This window comes from Musa acuminata, chromosome BXJ3-6 (assembly GCF_036884655.1).
Source record: "Musa acuminata AAA Group cultivar baxijiao chromosome BXJ3-6, Cavendish_Baxijiao_AAA, whole genome shotgun sequence".
Taxonomy (NCBI): domain Eukaryota; kingdom Viridiplantae; phylum Streptophyta; class Magnoliopsida; order Zingiberales; family Musaceae; genus Musa; species Musa acuminata.
The window spans coordinates 27223353-27241553 of NC_088354.1; the positions used below are offsets into that span (position 1 = coordinate 27223353).

Below are 18201 nucleotides of genomic sequence, written 5' to 3' on the forward strand. Positions count from 1 at the left end.
GGGAGCTTGATGGGAGTCCGTCGGAAGAAGCTCGTCGGAAAGCTCGCCGAAACAAGACTCGACGTTCGCGGTTGAAAGCTTGCTTAGGATGTGTTTTTGTTATGTAGTTCACTTGTAATTAGGATTAGGATTAAGAGATAATCCTATATCCTGGTTAGGGGCCAACTGGGCCCAAAGTCAGATATGGTTTGGGCTTAAATTAAGCCAACCAGTGAAATCGGAGTGCCAGGCGGTGGCACCGCCTGGCTGGGCGGTGGCACCGCCCAGCACCCGAGAGCTGGGCGGTGACACCTCCTTGGCTGGGCGGTTGCACCGTCCAGCACCCGAGCGCTGGGCGGTGGCACCTCCAGCACCGGGAACCTTAAGAGAATTCAAATTTTGGAGCCCAAAATTTGAATCTTCTTGAGGCCTATAAATACCCCTCAAATCTCAGCTGAGGTTACAACTTTTGAGAAGCATTTTGATTGAGAGAAAAGTCTTAGAAAGTCTTAGCAAGTCTTGTTTTCAATTTGCTAGAGAGTTCTCCTCCTTCTTTCTTATTGAAAATTTGTAAGAGGTTGAGCTGCTTGTAAAAGGTTGTAAGAGGGGTGTTTACTCTTCCATTTCAAGAGATTTGCTAGTGGAAGGTGGGAGCCTCATCGAAGAGGGGCATCGCAAGTGGAGTAGGTCATTTGACCGAACCACTCTAAAAATCGGCGTAATCTCTGGTTTGCATTTTATTATTGTCATTTACATTACTGCAAATCTTCTTACTGCTTTAGTTCCTTATTACCCTTGCTGCGCAATTATAAGAATACGCTTTCAAGTTAAACTTTTCAAGTTCCGTTCTTATCGTACGAAAGATTTTGTTAAAATCGAAGTTTTAATCCACTGCACTAATTCACCCCCCCCTCTTAGTGCCGCTCCGATCCTAACAAGTTTAAACTTTAACGTTCCCAAAATCCCAACGCAAGAGGTACTTTCCAAATATTTACAAGATACATCAATCTAGATTTGTCGTTCATACACACAAAAGAACTTATACAATATCAACTTATTAATTACGAAAGATTTGCCCCAAAACATTCTAGCTTTCCACTACCTCAACCCAATTCTAGCTTTTCAGTGTATAACAAGCTACCCTGAAAAATTTATATAGCAACGGGGTGAGCATAAAGAGCTCAGCAAGCGACTAACATATCCATGGCGATAGGAGAAGTTCAAGCAGGCTTAGTATCAAGATAACAAAAGCAGAAATACAAGTGTTCATTTGAAGTCATCTCATTTGATATAAAATCACAAAGGTTTACCTCATTCAAAAACAGGCATTAGACATAACAATAGGAGAAAGGAAATTAGAGCATATCATTGGCATAAGGAGCATATCGATGACATATGATAATTTCAAGGCATAACAAAGACGTAAGGAGCATTTTGGATATCTATGGCATATGAAACAGTTCGGAACATATCAATGGTGAATGAAATGCTTCAGAACGTATCAATGGCATATGGAAATATTTCGGAAGCATAAAAAGTATTTCAGAACATATCAAAGAACAAATATGAAATAGAAGCTCAAACGTCGTACTCTAGCATAGTGCGTGTGAGGATTAACTCAGTGGTGGCTCCACGCCGTGATGAGTTCTCGACTCCATCCACGGGTAGCCCTTTCCTACTCGAGCCCTCTCACCCTGCCCAAGTGCTAGGTCGGCTCTGAATTTTATATCAAACAGATAGAAGGTGAAGTGGGATCATAACATAATATGGTCCATCCATTTCTGGATGACCACCAAGCATAAGTCTCCCACGTCTGGGAGCTCCATCCACCCACGTCTGAGTGAAGTCAATGGGGCCGGTAGAGCAATCGCGGGCTCTAAGCATAACTCCCTTTACCATTTCTGGCAAAGGTTCACAATATCCCACAAGACACCAGAGTACAAAAAGGGTAGTATGAACAATAACATTGACACATATCAGAAGCACATGCGGAACAACGAAGATATGCATGTGCCTTTATCAAACAAGGAAATGCAAACAAAACATTACATAATAAATTTCAGATATAAAATAATTTCAAGATGAACAATACAAGAACTTCAAAGGACTAATATAAAGCTCAATTGAAGAAGAATTTAACAAAAATCATATTTCCAATAGGATGAAAATTGAATAGGCAAAACCCAACAAAGTTTTCAATTCTGATAGAATTTGAATGGTACATTTCCTGAATTGTTTGAGTGACCAAGCATGCTCCAAATCACTAAAAATAGATGTCATTGGAAAGCTGTATCAATCTATTTTCGGATGAACTCAGATTTATAATTATTTGAGTTCTTAACAGGAAGTTACAATAAATAGAGTAAAGGAAGGTCAGAATTGATCATCTCTGTTTTGCAGAATTGATAGAGTCAATTTAAACAGATGTTTCAGAAGGAAAACGTACTTCAAAATTACTAAATTATATGTCAAAAGAAAGATATGCGAATGTAGTTTCAAAAGAACCAAACTTTGTATAATTCAGAATTTTCTCTACAGAGTTATGAGCAATTTAGTAACAGAAGGTCATATTTCAGTCCCTATTTTGCAAAATCTGTAGGGTTAATTGAAACAGAAGTCTTAGTAGGCATTTAAACTCCAAATCATTCAATCTTAGTGTCAAAATAAAGATATTTGAGTCTAATTTCAAATGGATTAGGTTTTGCATAAATCAGAGTTTAGTGCCAAAAGTTAGATCCAAAACAATGTATAGAAGTCAGATTACCGAAAAATTTCAGATTCATGGCTTTGTATCAAAAGGAAAGAACGGTTTGGTACTAAGCTGAAATCTTTTGAATTATGAAGAATTAAAAGGAAAATATAGATTAGGAATTCTGTAGGAAGAGGTTAGAACAATTACCTTAAACAAATTTGATTCCCAAATGAGGGGAGTTGATGCAAAACCTCAATCAAATCTTCTTCTTCAATTCCTCTTCTTTTTCTTCTTCCCTTCTCTTCTCTTCTTAAACTCACGTTGGATGCAGCATCTGAAGGTTACATTTAGTTTCTCCTTTAATCTCTTATTTAATTACTTTTGGTTAACACAAGAGTTACAAAGTTTCAAGGTGACAAGCATGCATGAAAAATGCTAGGTGTCATCCTTAGAGCAAATTTAGGTGGCACCATTAGGTTAACTAGTGACACATGTCCACTAATTTTTTTTTTTTAACTTACATCTGAATCTTAAATAAATTATATCAAACTTCTAATATTTACTCTTAGGTCCCTAGCCATAAATATTTAATCATTTAATATAAAATAATTATTAAATAATTCTTATTTTTTTCAAACAAATCTTTTACTAAATTTTCAAAAATGGGGGATGTTACACCAGCTGCACTGCTGTAGTCGCAGCCTCAGCCATGGCAGCAGCCTCTTCTTCCTCCCCTGCTCACCTTCCTCTCCTTCTCTTCCAGCTGTAGCTGCCACTACCGCAGCTGCCTCCCCTTCTCCTCTTCCTCTCTTCTTCCCTTTTCCTTTCTCTTCTTCTTCCTTTCCTTCTCTTCTTTCCCAACTGCACTGCTGCAGTCGCAGCCTCAGCCACGGCCACAGCCTCTTCTTCCTCCCCTACTCATCTTCCTCTCCTTCTTCTCTTCCAACTGCAGCTGCCATCGCCGCAGCCGCAGCCCCTTCTTCCCCTTCTCTTTTTCTTCTCTTCTTCTTCCCTCCTCCTCCCCGGCGTCACACACACCCTCTCCTCTGTTTCCTCTGCAGGAAACAGAGGTATCAAAACCTCTTCTCCTGCTTCCTCTTCTTCTTCTCTTCCTCTTCTTCTTCTTCTCCTCTTCGAACGGCCCACACCTCTCCTCTGTTTCCACCTGCGGAAACAGAGGTGCTGCAGCCCTAGCTGCTGCCACCTCTCGCTCCTCTCCCTCTTCCCTCTCTTTTCCCTCTTCTTCTCCTTCTTCCTTTCTTCTTCTTCTCTTTTTCCTCACCTTCTCTTCCTCTCCTTCTCTTCCAGCTGCAGCTGCCACCGCCGCAGCCGCAGCTCCTCCTTTCCCTTCTCTTCTTCTCCTCTTCTTCTTCCCTCCTCCTCCCCGGCATCACACACACCCTCTCCTCTGTTTCCTCTGCAGGAAACAGAGGTATCACAACCTCTTCTTCTTCTCTTCCTCTTTTTCTTCTTCTCCTCTTCGAACGCCCCACACCTCTCCTCTGTTTCCACCTGCAGGAAACAGAGGTGCTGCAGCCCTAGCCGCTGCAGCTATCTCTCTTCCCTCTCCCTCTTCCCTCTCTTCTTCTTCTTCTTTTCTTCTCTTCTCCCTCTTCTTCCTCTCTTCTTTTCCCTCTTCTTCTTCTTTTCTTCTCTTCTCCCTCTACTTCTCTTCTTCTTCTCCCCACGCCCCACAGCTTCTCTCTCTGTTTCGGGAACAGAGAATGTGGGAGGCGGTGGGATAAAACCGAAATTTTTGGTTTTCTTTATTTTTTTTCTTTTTACAACTTAACAGTTTAGTCCTTGAAATTTTTATATTTACATATAGGTCCTTCAAGTTACATATAAATCCTTAGTGAGGGATATTACAGAGATCAACCCCAAGTTTAGAATATGCAAGGGTTCTAACAGGTTTCTACTCGAGTCTCGCTCTAATCGGATTCTCCCGGAGAACTCTTTTCTCTCTCAACCTGAATGACCCTGGCTAGGGATTTTTCTGAGCAAGAACACATGGGATATTCCTATCATGACGTCGAGAGTGGATGATCCTCTATCGATACTCAATAGCCCTCGTAAGGTCGACTACCACTCCCAATGACAAACTGTACTAGATCTGGGACAACTAAACCTATAAGTCTGGTATCAAAGAGTGGAGCACTCATACAAGACATCCTTGGTGTCTCAAGTCTAAGGACTAGATACACCACTAGGACTCTGGAATCGTTGTCTGACAATAAGGCATCATCAACCATCTAGCATTCCGTAAGCGGATTAATCAGTGAACTCATTCTCCAATGAGCACATGTACTATATCCCTAGTGTCCCTACACGAGCAGCTATGAGACTAGTTGCATCCATCATATGGACGGGTATACAGCACACCAGTCTGTCCGGTTATCACGATGTCCCTCTCGAGTAACCTATGACCGGGATTATTTAGGATACGTGTTTAAAGGTGAATCGATCTCATTATCGTGATCTCATCACGATTCGATTCCCATTGCACAAATCCAAGGACATCACAATATATATATGCATATATGCAATAGTTATAAAGTGATATATACCAAAATATAATAAGCAAAAAGATTATGTACCAAGTCACACGTGCCATCACTCACGTGATTGGCTTGTTGGGCACCTATGACTAGCAATCTCCCACTTGACCTACAATCAGACCCTTGTGACGCTCAAAGATAATCTGAGACAACGGCTTTGTCAGTGGATCTGCAATATTATCTTCGGATGGAACACTTTCCACTACTACATCTCCTCGGTTTACGATCTCTTTGATAAGCTGGAACCTCCTCAAAACACTTCTAATGAGACCTGGGTTCCCTTATTTGAGTAATCGCCCCATAGTTGTCGCAATATAAGGAGATCGGCTCCTTGCTACCCGGCACGACTCCCAAATCTGTGATGAACTTCTTCACTCAGACTCCCTTATTTGCTGTATCTGATGCAGCAATGTACTCCACCTCTGTGATCGAGTCAATAGTAGTATCTTGCTTGGAACTTTTCCAGGACACCGCTCCTCCATTCAAGGTGTACACGTTCCTCGAATTTGACTTGCTATCATCGACATCAGACTGAAAACTTGAGTCTGTATAGCCTTCAACCTTAAGACTACTACTTCCATATACTGGTAAAAGATCCTTAGTCCTTCTCAAGTACTTAAGGATACACTTTACTGCTTTCCAGTGCTCCAAGCCTGGATCCGCCTGATACCTGCTCGTGACACTCAGAGCATGTGCTATATCAGGCCTAGTACATAGCATGACATATATGATAAACTCTATTGCTGAGGCATAAGGTATCATATCCATGTTCGCCCTTTCTTATGGAGTCTTTGGGGACATACTCGTAGAAAGTGATATCCCATGTCTCATCGGTATGAGACCTCTCTTGGAATTTTTCATGTCAAACCTTTTGACAATGGTTTCTATGTACCTGGACTGGGACAAGCCAAGCATCCTTTTGGATCTATCTCTATAGATTCTAATCCCCAAGATATAGAATGCTTCCCCTAAGTCCTTCATGGAAAAGTGTCTAGATGACCAAGCTTTTACTGTGGATAGCATTCCTACATCATTCCCAATAATTAGGATATCATCCACATATAACACCAAAAAGGTGATAGTGCTCCCACTTACCTTCCTGTATACACAAGGCTCATCTTCGTTCTTAACGAAGTCATAAGATCTGATTGCCTCATCAAATCTTATGTTCCAACTTCGGGAAGCTTGCTTTAGTCCATAAATGGATTTAAGCAACCTACACACCTTATCTGGGCAGTTCTTAGACACGAATCCCTTAGGTTGCATCATATACACCTCCTCCTCGAGGTTCCCATTGAGGAATGTGATTTTCACATCCATCTGCCATATCTCATAATCATAGTGTGCTGCAATAGCCAATAGAATTCTGATGGATTTTAACATTGCTACGGGTGAGAAGGTTTTGTCGTAGTCAACACCTTGCCTTTGATGATACCCCTTAGCCACTAGCCTTGCTTTATAGGTCTCTACCTTTCCATCTACTCCGATCTTTTTCTTAAAAATCCACTTGCAATCGATGGGTACAATACCTTCGGGCGTATCAACTAGGTTCCAAACCTTATTGGAGTGCATAGGATCCATCTCAGAATTCATGGCTTCTTGCCACTTCCTGGAGTCTATACTCATAATAGCCTCCTCGTAGGTCTGAGGATCAATATCCTCAACATCCTCTCCTTTAATATGTCCCACATATCTCTCAGGAGGATGGGATACTCTATCAGACCTACGTAAAGTTAAAACTTATGTATTAGGTATCTGAACAAACTCGGGCTATAGAGTGGTGCATGAGCTTGGTTCTCCAACCCGCTCAACTCTATCATTCTCCCACTATCTCCGCCAAGAATGTGTTCCTTCTTAAGGAACACTGCTCTCTTAGCTACAAAGACCTTTTGGTCCTCAAGATGATAGAAATAATACCCACAAGTTTCCTTGGGGTATCCCACAAATTTACATCGCTCTGTCCTCGATTCTAACTTTTTGGGGTTGTGTCTTTTAATGTGGGCAGGGCAGCCCCAAATCTTAACAATCTTAAGATCAGGCTTTTTTCCTTTCCATATCTCATGTGGTGTAGACATGATAAGACCCTAAAATCTTATCGTGGAAGAAAGGGGAGAAATGAGGATGATAATGATCGCTTTGAGGGGATCGGCCTCCTTGATCGCTTCGAGGGGATCGACCCTCCTTGATCTCTTCGAGGGGATCGGCCCTCCTTGATCGCTTCGAGGGGATCGACCCTCTACCTCCTAGGGTTTGTCAAAAGACAAAATAGTATTTTTCATAGATTACTGAAAAGAAGCAGTTACATCCCTATTTATAGAGTTCCACACATAGTCCATCAGGACTTGAACTCTAATAATAAATAAATATTAAATAAACCTCTACTTGACTCTAACTGAACCAAACCGACTCAATAAACAACTGGACTAAACAGACTCAATAAACATTATTCAAAAGCTCAGAAAAAGGGTTCTAACAGTTCCTCCCTCTTCAAATCAGCCTTGTCCTCAAGGCTGAGCAGCTTCAATCTCGGGGAGCTTCTCTTTCAACACTTTAGCCATAGACTATCTGCAACACATCACAACCCGTTGATCAAGTAAGTATGGTCTCCACTTTTTGAGAGTGTAAGCAACAGGTCGATCTTTCAGTGTAGTAATCGTTGCATGAAACTTCTGGCCCTGTATAATCAATTTTATCTTTGAACCTTTGCTATCACCAATGAAAATCTGTCCATCAATGATCTTTACTTCGAATCTGTCATAGTCTTCAATATGGTGGGCCAATCGGTCAACAGTCTCACTATCCATAGAATTGTTAGTGCTACCAGTATCAATCAAAACTATAACAGGCTGATGTTCCAGAGTTTCGCCAACTTCCATAGTTTGCGGGTTAGAGTAGTCAGCTAATGCATGCATTGTATATATGGTAGGTCCAACATCATTATTAGAATTTATACCTTCATTATCAGAGTCCATATTCTTAGCTTTCGGTTCCTCTCCAATTGGTTCAATCATCAAAAGTTGCCCTTGTTTACATCGGTGCTCCATACTCCATTTTTCATCATAATACAAACCCCTTACTGATCTTTCCTTGCTAATTTTTTTCTCATGTAGATTTGCAAATGAGATCGCAGCTATCATAGTACGGGGTTGACGAGCCTTAACTTCATAACGGATCTCTGGAATAAGCCCTTCAATAAATGTATCCAGAAGTTGTCGGTTCGACCAATCTCTAGCTTGATTTGATAATGTTTGAAACCTACTCTGATATTCTAACACTGTAGAAGTTTGATGAATTTTGGCGAGCTGACAATCAACATTCTCATATTCGAATGGGCCAAAGCGAACAAGAAGCCCTCTTTTGAACTGCTCCCATGAAGGAACTCCGTGGAAAGTTTCATACCAATCGTACCACTGGAGTGCATCTCCCTCGAGCTGGATTAAGGCCACTTCTATCTTAGATTCTTCTGGGGTTCTGTGAAAATGGAAAAAAATTTCTGCCTTAGAGATCCAATTGTGTAATATCCCTCGCTTTTAAAAATTATTAATAAAGATTTATATGTAAATTGGAGGACCTATATGTAAATATAGAAATTACAAGGACTAAACTGCTAAGTTGCAAAAAAAGAAAAAAAAAGGGAAAACCGAAAATTCGGTATTATCCCACCGCCTCCCACGCACTCTGTTTCTTCCAGAAACAGAGAGAGCGGTGGGGCGTGAGGACAAGAAGGAGAGTGGTAGAAGAAGAGGAGGTGGCTGCAGCGAGGGCTGCAGCGAGAAGCTGTGGGGCGTGGGGAGAAGAAGAGAGGAAGAAGAGGGAGAAGAGAAGAAGAAGAAGAAGAAGAAGAGAAGAGGATAGCTGCGGCAAGGCTGCAGCGAGGAGGTGTGTGGGGTTGGGGAGGAAAAGGGAAGAGGAGAAGAAGAGGGAAAAGAGAGGGAAGAGGGAGAGGAGCGAGAGGTGGCAGCAGCTAGGGCTGCAGCACCTCTGTTTCCTGCAGGTGGAAACAGAGGAGAGGTGTGGGGCGTTCGAAGAGGAGAAGAAGAAGAAGAGGAAGAGAAGAGGAAGAGGAAGCAGGGGAAGAGGTTGTGACACCTCTGTTTCCTGCAGACGAAACAGAGGAGAGGGTGTGGGTGACGTCGGGGAGAAGAAGGGGAGGAAGGAGAAGAAGAGAAGAAGAAGAAAGGAAGGAAAAGGAAGAGGAGAAGGGAAGAAAGTAGCTGCGGCTGCGGTTGTGGCAGCTGCAGCTGTGGCAGGGAAAGAAGAAGAGAAAGGAAGAAGGGAAGGAGAGGAAGAAGAGAAGGGGCTACGGCTGCGGCGATGGCAGCTGCAGTTGGAAGAGAAGAAGGAGAGGAAGATGAGCAGGGGAGGAAGAAAGGGCTGTGGCCGTGGCTGAGGCTGCGACTGCAGCATGCAGCTGGGAAAGAAGAGAAGGAAAGGAAGAAGAAGAGAAAGGAAGAAGGGAAGGAGAGGAAGAAGAGAAGGGGCTACGGCTGCGGCGATGGCAGCTGCAGTTGGAAGAGAAGAAGGAGAGGAAGATGAGCAGGGGAGGAAGAAGAGGCTGCGAGTGTGGTGGCTGCGGCCGTGGCTGCGACTCCGGCGGCGGCTGCGACGTTGGCTGCGGTAGCTGCGGCAGCGGTGGTGGCTGCAGTAGCTGCAGTAGCTGCTTTTGGGAAAGAGAAAGAGTAGGAACGAGAGAAGGGAAGAAGGAAATAGTGCAGTGGAAGGGGGCTGCGGTTGTGACCGCAGTTGCGGTCGTGGCTGCGATTGTGGCAGCGGCAGCGACGGCGGCTGTGGCAGCTGTGTTTGGGAAAGAAAAAGAAGGAATGAGAGTAAGAGAGAGCAGGTGACTGTGCCTCGATGTTCGACACGTGGTGTAGTTGCGAAGAAAGGAAGAAAACGGGAGCACAAAACGAAACAGAGAGAGGACACGGAGGAAAAGTAGAAAGATTGGATTGGCACCTTCCTTGGATATTCAGATCAAAATATTTGAAAGGCAAGTTTCCCGCTTGTTTCGATCCTTTCTATTGCAAGTTCCCTGATCGTTTCTCCTATAATTACTCTGATATGTCTTATTGCAAGTGTTCTAACCTTTTCTATTGCAAGCTTTCTAATCTTTTCTCTTGCAAGTATCCTGATTTGTTACTCACTGCCATTTTTATCTCTACATTTGCTTTGAATATGAGGAACTTTGAATCATTCTAGCCTTGCATTTGTTATATCTCCTGTTTAGACGTAACGATTCGAATCTGTGCAACTTCTGAGATTCTGACCTTTTGATACCGAGCTGCCTATAAGTCTTTGTGGAAACTCTGATTTGTTCAAAACTGATTTCATTGGAAACTAGACTCGTAGACCTTTCCTTGATATATGGATTGAAAGATTTGGAATCCAAACACCTGTCCAGTTATCTGTTGAATCTGACATTATGAATTCTGCCAACAGAGATTTTGTTATACGACACTTGCTTACCAAATTATTTGTAACTCTCTCTGTTGGACAGTTCAATTCATATGAAGCCTATCTTATCTGAAAGTATTATCCAATGATTATTTCTGAGTAAATTGGAGCACGATTGATAGTTTGAAATCATTTGTTCAATGTGCCTTCTGTATTCTGCCAGAAATCGAGCTTTGGTCGATTTCTCATACTCTGGTTTCATTCCTTTGGAAATTGATATCCTTTAGCTTTCTCATTCAATTGAGCTTTATATTACTGCTTTGAATTCTTGTATGCTCTTGTCCTTAAAATTATTGCATTCTTGAAAACTGTTGTGTAACGTTTATGCTATATCGTATTGACTCATATAGGCACATGTATATCCTATTGTTCCGCATTTGCTTTTGATATGTGCCTATTCCAGTTCCATTCCTTTGGATATCTGAATTTGTCTAACCTTCTTATTGGAATTGAGCTGATTATGATTGCTTGGAATCCCTGTACACTCTTGCTTTCAATTCTTTCCTAAAATGAATACTTTTGTGAGAGATTTGTTCCTTGCATCATTGTTTTGAAAAGGCACATGTACGTTTGGTTGTTCCGCGTGTGCTTCCGTTATATGCTGCTTATTGTTGAAACTGCCTTCTTGTACTCTGGTGTGTGGGATATTGTGAACCTTTGCCAGAAATGGTAAAGGGAGTTGTGAACCTTTGCCAGAAATGGTAAAGGGAGTTGTGAACCTTTGCCAGAAATGGTAAAGGGAGTTGTGAACCTTTGCCAGAAATGGTAAAGGGAGTTATGCATAGAGCCTGCGATGCTCTGCCGGCCCCCTCTGACTTCACCTAGACGTGGGTGGATGGAGCTCCCAGACGTGGGAGACTTTTGTCAGGTGGTCATTCAGAAATGGATGAATCACATTCTGACTGAGATCCCACTACACCTTCTGTATGTTTGATATGATATCCAGAGCTTTGGTTATGTGTTTCTGTACATGCTTTGGATAAGATTGATATGTTTGCAACGTCAAAGACGACGTTTGAGCTTCTGTACGACATATGAGTTTGATATGCTCTGAAATGCTTCCTTCACTGTTGAGTTTGCTTCGTAATGTTCCATATGCCGTTGATATGCTCCGGAACATTTCATATGCCATTGATATGCTCCAATTACTCTGTGCTCCATTTGCTATGAACTGATATGTTCTAAAATGTCCTATCTGCCATTGATAAGCTCCGATATGTTTCCTTTGTTACTGATATGCTCCAATTACTCTGTGCTCCATTTGCTATGAACTGATATGTTCTAAAATGTCCTATCTGCCATTGATAAGCTCCGATATGTTTCCTTTGTTACTGATATGCTCCAATTACTCTGTGCTCTATTTGCTATGAACTGATATGTTCTAAAATGTCCTATCTGCCATTGATAAGCTCCGATATGTTTCCTTTGTTACTGATATGCTCCAATTACTCTGTGCTCCATTTGCTATGAACTGATATGTTCTGAAATGTCCTATCTGCCATTGATATGTTCCAATTACTCTACGTTCCATTCGGTATGGATCAAATATGTTTGAAATCGTTCTTTTTGTTCTGAATATGCTTTGTCACTTGCTGAGCCGTTTTTGGCTCACTCCGTTGTTATATATCTTTCAGGTCAGCTTGTCACTCTTCGAGATGTTTGATTTGGGCTGAGGCAGTGGATAGCTATTCAGAATAATGGGCAAGTCTGGTTGGTTATTACGATATTGTTGTATAAGTATGTCTTGTATATAATGAAATGTTGTCGATGAACCGAAATGGATATACTGTATCCAAGTGTTAGAAGATCTCTCTTATTTGGAATTTCGGAATGTTAAGTCTAATTTATGACGATATGAACTGGTGGTGAATAGTTGGAGTTCTGATTGTATAATTTATTTAGCTTGTGGATTTATAAATGTTGTTCATGTTTGTCAAGTTGGCTTGGGTTGCCATAAATGTGAATTATCGAGTGATGTGATATATGATTTTAAAATGCACAGGTGGTATGGATGTGAATATGAATAGAATGTTTTTCAGTGTCCTCAAACGTTAGTTTGGATCCTGGATTGGTTTGTGATGATTGTTTTAAAAATCATGGATATTTTGAGGGGCGTGACAGAGGTGGTATCAGAGCATTGTTTGAGGATTACTGAAATATTTGATATGTTGACGTGCAAAATATATTGAGGTCTAATGAACTATAGTGATCGGTGGAAATTTTCTTTGATGCATTTTAGGAATCTGGGATGACGAGGACATTTGGTCCTCCTATTTCATTTGTTTCTGATTAATTAAGAGGAATGAAAGGATTGATTGGGGATATTGAATCAGAGTGGCGCAGCAGAAGCATGATGAACCTAATTTCATTGGTGGTAGAAAAATGGATGATGCAAATAGAGAAGATATTCTATGTACAAAATTGTTCTGATGATCAAAAGATTTCTTTTGCTACCTTATATTGGAAGTAGAGGCTGATTATTATTGGCAACAATGAAAAGAATTTTTGGAGATATGTGGCAAGAATGATAAGGATAAGTTTAGCAATAAAAATATGATTGGAAATGAATCAGAAAGTGATAACAAGAGGGTCAAGATATTTGGATTTGAAATGGGAAGTCATCACAAAAGACTCAATCACGTGTGAATTATAAGTTAAATTATGAAACAAATTTGTGTTTCGGGTGATTGGAGTCTATTTTGCTTGTAGAAAGTTGGATCATAAAATAAAAGACTGCCCTTTGAACAATAAGAAAGAGTCACTGCCTCATAAATCATCAGCCCATGTCAGAGTGTATACTATCACTGAATATGATTCTAAGACTTCTGAATTAGTGGTCGAAGGTATTATGCATGTTTATGAAAGAATGCAAATATTTGTTCGACCATGGGTCCAATCTACGATTTGATTCGTAATATTTTGCTTATCACTTGGGTATTCAACCTAGACCACTGTATTATGTGGTATATGTAAGTACAATCATTAGAGATTCTTTGATAACGAACTTGAATCTGGTCCTCTTGTCTGATTTTTATTGGAGAACTTGAACTTTTGCTGATTTAGTTCTCCTAGAGATTTGGAGTTATGATATTATACTTGGTATGGATTGGCTATCTTCTTATCATACCAGTATGGATTGGTATATAACCAATGATCACTTTTTGTATATTTGATCAGCCGATCTTTTATTTTGAGAGTATTGGGACATGATTTATCTCTTTGCCTAATGTATCCCAGGATGACTTGCTTGGATTATCTCCAAATGTGATCTTGCTTTTGATTTGGTCCTTTGGACAATCCTAATATCTAAGCCTCTCTACAGAAAGATATCATTTGAGTAAGTGGAATTGGAAAAGCAACTACAAGGATTATTAAATGAGGATTTTATTTGGCTTAATATTTCATCATGGGGTGCTCCGGTGTTAGTTAAAAAGATGTATGGAACATTGAGGCTTTGTAATGATTATAGACAATTGAATTAGGTGACCATAAAAAAATGTGTATTTCCTGAAGTAACGACTTGCTTGATTAACTGTAGGGTGCGCAAGTATTTTTAGAAACTTATTGAAGGTCGGGTTACCGTCTATTGAGGATCAAGGAGGAGAATATTTCGGTCACTCGTGGATAACTATGTAATTGTATTGTATTGATGAAATTATTTGAGAGTAGGAGGAGGAAATAGAGATATCATAATCCTCATCTTTTCATCGATTGAGCTATGATCAATTTAGAGGACTAAATTTTCTTTTAAGGGGGGGAGAGTGTAATATCCCTCGCTTTTAAAAATTATTAATAAAGATTTATATGTAAATTGGAGGACCTATATGTAAATATAGAAATTACAAGGACTAAACTGCTAAGTTGCAAAAAAAGAAAAAAAAAGGGAAAACCGAAAATTCGGTATTATCCCACCGCCTCCCACGCACTCTGTTTCTTCCAGAAACAGAGAGAGCGGTGGGGCGTGAGGACAAGAAGGAGAGTGGTAGAAGAAGAGGAGGTGGCTGCAGCGAGGGCTGCAGCGAGAAGCTGTGGGGCGTGGGGAGAAGAAGAGAGGAAGAAGAGGGAGAAGAGAAGAAGAAGAAGAAGAAGAAGAGAAGAGGATAGCTGCGGCAAGGCTGCAGCGAGGAGGTGTGTGGGGTTGGGGAGGAAAAGGGAAGAGGAGAAGAAGAGGGAAAAGAGAGGGAAGAGGGAGAGGAGCGAGAGGTGGCAGCAGCTAGGGCTGCAGCACCTCTGTTTCCTGCAGGTGGAAACAGAGGAGAGGTGTGGGGCGTTCGAAGAGGAGAAGAAGAAGAAGAGGAAGAGAAGAGGAAGAGGAAGCAGGGGAAGAGGTTGTGACACCTCTGTTTCCTGCAGACGAAACAGAGGAGAGGGTGTGGGTGACGTCGGGGAGAAGAAGGGGAGGAAGGAGAAGAAGAGAAGAAGAAGAAAGGAAGGAAAAGGAAGAGGAGAAGGGAAGAAAGTAGCTGCGGCTGCGGTTGTGGCAGCTGCAGCTGTGGCAGGGAAAGAAGAAGAGAAAGGAAGAAGGGAAGGAGAGGAAGAAGAGAAGGGGCTACGGCTGCGGCGATGGCAGCTGCAGTTGGAAGAGAAGAAGGAGAGGAAGATGAGCAGGGGAGGAAGAAAGGGCTGTGGCCGTGGCTGAGGCTGCGACTGCAGCATGCAGCTGGGAAAGAAGAGAAGGAAAGGAAGAAGAAGAGAAAGGAAGAAGGGAAGGAGAGGAAGAAGAGAAGGGGCTACGGCTGCGGCGATGGCAGCTGCAGTTGGAAGAGAAGAAGGAGAGGAAGATGAGCAGGGGAGGAAGAAGAGGCTGCGAGTGTGGTGGCTGCGGCCGTGGCTGCGACTCCGGCGGCGGCTGCGACGTTGGCTGCGGTAGCTGCGGCAGCGGTGGTGGCTGCAGTAGCTGCAGTAGCTGCTTTTGGGAAAGAGAAAGAGTAGGAACGAGAGAAGGGAAGAAGGAAATAGTGCAGTGGAAGGGGGCTGCGGTTGTGACCGCAGTTGCGGTCGTGGCTGCGATTGTGGCAGCGGCAGCGACGGCGGCTGTGGCAGCTGTGTTTGGGAAAGAAAAAGAAGGAATGAGAGTAAGAGAGAGCAGGTGACTGTGCCTCGATGTTCGACACGTGGTGTAGTTGCGAAGAAAGGAAGAAAACGGGAGCACAAAACGAAACAGAGAGAGGACACGGAGGAAAAGTAGAAAGATTGGATTGGCACCTTCCTTGGATATTCAGATCAAAATATTTGAAAGGCAAGTTTCCCGCTTGTTTCGATCCTTTCTATTGCAAGTTCCCTGATCGTTTCTCCTATAATTACTCTGATATGTCTTATTGCAAGTGTTCTAACCTTTTCTATTGCAAGCTTTCTAATCTTTTCTCTTGCAAGTATCCTGATTTGTTCCTCACTGCCATTTTTATCTCTACATTTGCTTTGAATATGAGGAACTTTGAATCATTCTAGCCTTGCATTTGTTATATCTCCTGTTTAGACGTAACGATTCGAATCTGTGCAACTTCTGAGATTCTGACCTTTTGATACCGAGCTGCCTATAAGTCTTTGTGGAAACTCTGATTTGTTCAAAACTGATTTCATTGGAAACTAGACTCGTAGACCTTTCCTTGATATATGGATTGAAAGATTTGGAATCCAAACACCTGTCCAGTTATCTGTTGAATCTGACATTATGAATTCTGCCAACAGAGATTTTGTTATACGACACTTGCTTACCAAATTATTTGTAACTCTCTCTGTTGGACAGTTCAATTCATATGAAGCCTATCTTATCTGAAAGTATTATCCAATGATTATTTCTGAGTAAATTGGAGCACGATTGATAGTTTGAAATCATTTGTTCAATGTGCCTTCTGTATTCTGCCAGAAATCGAGCTTTGGTCGATTTCTCATACTCTGGTTTCATTCCTTTGGAAATTGATATCCTTTAGCTTTCTCATTCAATTGAGCTTTATATTACTGCTTTGAATTCTTGTATGCTCTTGTCCTTAAAATTATTGCATTCTTGAAAACTGTTGTGTAACGTTTATGCTATATCGTATTGACTCATATAGGCACATGTATATCCTATTGTTCCGCATTTGCTTTTGATATGTGCCTATTCCAGTTCCATTCCTTTGGATATCTGAATTTGTCTAACCTTCTTATTGGAATTGAGCTGATTATGATTGCTTGGAATCCCTGTACACTCTTGCTTTCAATTCTTTCCTAAAATGAATACTTTTGTGAGAGATTTGTTCCTTGCATCATTGTTTTGAAAAGGCACATGTACGTTTGGTTGTTCCGCGTGTGCTTCCGTTATATGCTGCTTATTGTTGAAACTGCCTTCTTGTACTCTGGTGTGTGGGATATTGTGAACCTTTGCCAGAAATGGTAAAGGGAGTTGTGAACCTTTGCCAGAAATGGTAAAGGGAGTTGTGAACCTTTGCCAGAAATGGTAAAGGGAGTTGTGAACCTTTGCCAGAAATGGTAAAGGGAGTTATGCATAGAGCCTGCGATGCTCTGCCGGCCCCCTCTGACTTCACCTAGACGTGGGTGGATGGAGCTCCCAGACGTGGGAGACTTTTGTCAGGTGGTCATTCAGAAATGGATGAATCACATTCTGACTGAGATCCCACTACACCTTCTGTATGTTTGATATGATATCCAGAGCTTTGGTTATGTGTTTCTGTACATGCTTTGGATAAGATTGATATGTTTGCAACGTCAAAGACGACGTTTGAGCTTCTGTACGACATATGAGTTTGATATGCTCTGAAATGCTTCCTTCACTGTTGAGTTTGCTTCGTAATGTTCCATATGCCGTTGATATGCTCCGGAACATTTCATATGCCATTGATATGCTCCAATTACTCTGTGCTCCATTTGCTATGAACTGATATGTTCTAAAATGTCCTATCTGCCATTGATAAGCTCCGATATGTTTCCTTTGTTACTGATATGCTCCAATTACTCTGTGCTCCATTTGCTATGAACTGATATGTTCTAAAATGTCCTATCTGCCATTGATAAGCTCCGATATGTTTCCTTTGTTACTGATATGCTCCAATTACTCTGTGCTCTATTTGCTATGAACTGATATGTTCTAAAATGTCCTATCTGCCATTGATAAGCTCCGATATGTTTCCTTTGTTACTGATATGCTCCAATTACTCTGTGCTCCATTTGCTATGAACTGATATGTTCTGAAATGTCCTATCTGCCATTGATATGTTCCAATTACTCTACGTTCCATTCGGTATGGATCAAATATGTTTGAAATCGTTCTTTTTGTTCTGAATATGCTTTGTCACTTGCTGAGCCGTTTTTGGCTCACTCCGTTGTTATATATCTTTCAGGTCAGCTTGTCACTCTTCGAGATGTTTGATTTGGGCTGAGGCAGTGGATAGCTATTCAGAATAATGGGCAAGTCTGGTTGGTTATTACGATATTGTTGTATAAGTATGTCTTGTATATAATGAAATGTTGTCGATGAACCGAAATGGATATACTGTATCCAAGTGTTAGAAGATCTCTCTT

At 41.5% G+C, this 18201-nt stretch overlaps 1 long non-coding RNA gene across 1 annotated transcript; it reads left to right on the top strand.

Annotated features, from left to right (window-relative positions):
• Positions 1-8730: 8730 nt before the first annotated feature.
• On the top strand, positions 8731-17414 carry LOC135639886 (uncharacterized). The gene is made up of 2 exons (XR_010497067.1): positions 8731-10219; positions 12318-17414. It is a non-coding gene; the product is annotated as an uncharacterized LOC135639886 (long non-coding RNA).
• Positions 17415-18201: the final 787 nt, after the last annotated feature.